The sequence below is a fragment of the Cavia porcellus genome, unplaced genomic scaffold (assembly GCF_034190915.1).
Source record: "Cavia porcellus strain 051 isolate PalLab524CR breed Dunkin Hartley unplaced genomic scaffold, mCavPor4.1 scaffold_30, whole genome shotgun sequence".
Taxonomy (NCBI): domain Eukaryota; kingdom Metazoa; phylum Chordata; class Mammalia; order Rodentia; family Caviidae; genus Cavia; species Cavia porcellus.
The window spans coordinates 5,702,752-5,706,595 of record NW_026947513.1 but is presented as its reverse complement, the minus strand read 5'-3'; positions in this window follow the sequence as shown (position 1 = coordinate 5,706,595).

Sequence of the window (3,844 nt, the reverse complement as noted above, 5' to 3'; positions counted from 1 at the left end):
TTGCAGGAAGTAGCTAATTTTTGTGAACTGTAGATAACAATACATAGTTTTGTGTTTGATAAGGAAATGAACATTATAGTTAAATTAAATATCTATCCTAATTTTAAAGAACAGAACAAACTGAAGAATTAATGAACGAGTAAGTTTCGAGTAGGAATAACAAAATAGGAAAAGTTATGCATCATTGTCAATAATTTTAAAAGCATAAAAATTAGTTCACTAAAATATATTTTTAGAGTGAATGGAAGTCAGGAAAACTGGAATTAAAATGCTGGAGCAAAATCCATATATATACATATATGTGTGTGTATATATACATAATGACAATATATCTGAAGTCACAGTTTATGCTTAAATATTATCAATTGAAAAACATAGATATAGTAACCTAAATCTGCTGCAGAAGAAACAACTATGCACTCTAAGTAGTGAAGAATGCAGTCAGATTAAAAAAACTCCTTTTGTAATAAAAATGACAAGTTTATAAGTTTTTCTATGGGAATTTCATCAAAAATTCAAGAAGCAGATAATTCAAATCTTATAAAAATATTTCATAAGATAATACAATAGGGAAAAAACATCCAGTGACTGTTTTTGAGCCCAACGTAAATCCGATATCAAATCTAGAGAAAACATTAGAAGGAAAAAATTACAGATCTATCTTACCAATGATTATAAAAGGAAAAATAGCAAATAATATATAGAAACCTTAAACCCAGCAACACATGAAAAATATTACGTTATAACCAACCTGTTTGTAAAAATGCAAATTGGATTCAGCATCAGGAGGCATAATATTATTCTCCACTTTACTAGACAGTATTAAAAAAATCACATAATTATTTCAATAGATACATAGTTCTGAGATAAAATTCAACAACCATTTGATGTATACAAAAAGAAATTTGTGAGCACAATAGAAATAAAACTAAGCCTCCTCAACCTGATAAATATGCTCAAAGAATATTAAATTAAATTATTTGAATAAAAAGAATTTAGTGGTGGCTTCTTATATAACCATAGATATCTATTTTTATACATCAATGCTACCTTGTACATATAATATTAATATATAGATATAGTCTAAAAATACTAACTCTAATATATAAAAATTGATTTTTCTTGTACCTTCTAATATCGTTTTCAGTAGAAATCCACAGATACATGCATGTGTGATATCTGTGGACAAAATGAAGCACATAACAGAATTTAAAGAAGAAAATGATTCAAGTTAACAGAAGAACGAATGCCTGAAACTGATAAAGATAAATACTATGTTTACCAAAAAAAAGATTTGTTATTCAAACGAATTAATTCCAGTGATACCTAACAATATTTTTTGTAATTGTTATGGTTTGTGATGGACCCTCTAAGCCTCATGTAATCATAGAGGCTGCTGAATCCAGAATTTGTGATTGGTACGTTGTGTGGTGGTGTGAGTATGCACCTACCCTGGGGTAGAGCTGTCATCCAAAGTAAAGGTGGAAAGGAGCCATGTTTTGCCTCTTTTGCCCTTTAGTTCTTGTGGTTTGCAGCTTTCATAAATGGCTACACCTCAGCCAGGCCACTCTGACTTGGAGTCAGATGAGTATGGACTGAAACCTCCAAAAACTGTAAGCTAAATAAACCTTCCCTTCCTTCACGTTGGGTATCAGGTATTTTGTCTCAATGAGAGAAAAGTAACCAAAGAGTAATAAACTCATTTAATAATATAATGAGTTGATAGAAGGGGTAAAAAATACCAAGATATTTTGAAAGACAGATGTATATGTCCTAGTATAGAAAAAATTACTGTTAATACATAAAAATAAAGACAATATGGCACAAAATGAACAGAGAAGTCAGAATAATCCCCACTCATATAGAGAGACCTGCCACAGCACTGGGTTTTTATTGTGGACACAATGTGAAAGATGGATTGCTCATTAAGTTATGCTGGAGTGCTTACTTTAAAAGGAAGGAAAAACAGGAAAAACAAGTAGATATTTACTCAATGCCATATATGAAGCAGGATTCCAGATAAATCAAGTATCTGATGTGGAAGTCCAAATTTACATGCTGAAAAGACACTACAGGAAAATAGATGACTTCAGACAAAAAAAATTCATAAATCAGATTTTAAACAATGCTCAAAACAGAAACAATAAATTATATTAAAAGTAAGATTGGTTTCTCAAAATCTAATATATAGGCATTCAAAAGAAAAAGACACAAAGTTGCAAAGAATATTTGCAATACATAAAACCCAAAAAAAGATGAACATAGAAATTAATTTATAAAATTCCATAAATTAATAAGAAAAGACAATCAGTGTATTATAAAATACAGAAAGTGGGCCAGTTATATAGCTCAGTGGCACAAGTGCTTGCCTGGCAAGTTCTAGGTCCTGATTTCATTTCCCAGTTTAAAAAAAATAAATGTAGAAACTATGTAAACCAACATTTCAGAATAGGGAAAAAAAAACAAAACTAAAATCAAATGAAAACATTCTTAATTTTGTTAGTAATCAGGAAACTAATTAAAGCCATCATTTTTTTTTTTTTACATTCTGAATTTGAAATCACAGTAACATGTGAAAATATCCAGTACTGCATTCCCACACAAAGGATCCAACCTGCTGGAGACGCAAAGTAAAACCACTTTGGAAAAATAACATATCTGCTCCTAAGGATGGATTGAGAGAGAGAGAGAGAGATTCATATGATAATAAAGATTATCTGCATTATATTTAGTAGTAAAAAACTTTGCATCAATAGTGAGGTACAAAAATAAATTTTGTGCTGTTCATTTAATAGAATACAGTGAAGATGTGCAAATCAATTTTACATACAACACCAGTGTGGAAGCCACAAGTTCCTACTAAGTAAATTGAATAAGGAAACTATGGGCCATGGAACTCAATTTCTCAATGTATAGGCCATCTACAACAAAATTATATATATATATATATATATATATATATATATATATATAATTTATATCTAATTATATTAGAGATCAATACACATATGATAAAATATAAATAAGTGTTATGAAATTGCTAGTATAAATTTTAGTTACTCATGAGGGAAATGAAGTGTTTTCTAGAGAACATACAAATACCTTTAAGGTATTTCTTAAGCTTGGTGTTAGCTACAGGGATGTTCATTTCCTTTATTTCTGTTAGCGCATTTTAATATGCACATACATATTTATACTGTCTTTCTGACATTTGTGGTATATATTGTAATTATACAATGAAAAAAATTACTTTTCATTGCAAGCAGAGATTCTATTAATCTCTTGCATTTCAACCATTAAAATCATTTTTTGTTTTGCACTTACCTGAACACTGGGTAATACAGTACAAAAGCAAGAGAAAATAACTGTCCTTCAGCACCATGATATTGTCCAAGGAATTCCCTGAAGGGCCAGGACATCTAGGTTTACAGGGAGTGTCTGTGAGGAAGTACACAGCTCTTGTGTTGAGTATGTACCATCTGCCCTGTGTGCTGCATTGGCTTCAGCTGTCTCATCTAACGCAGGTACTCGTTTTCTGAGACATTATTATTCCCATTTATTTCTCCGGCAATCAGAGCTAAAGGACATTCATTTGCAATCCTGAGAATTTTTCCTTATTTTTGCTCACCCATCTCCTCATAGATTCAACCCATATTTCTTAGCCCCTGAGACAGTGAGCTGAAACAGGAGCTGTATTTCACAGTCTGATCCTTTAATTCTGAGCATGAGATGAAGCTTGGAGTCTGCTCAGGAAATGTGCATTTAATGACTCTTTATTGCCAGAAGTTTTAGGAATGCCATTTCAGGCTCAAGTATTCCGTGTGACTCATGATGGCCAGAAAAG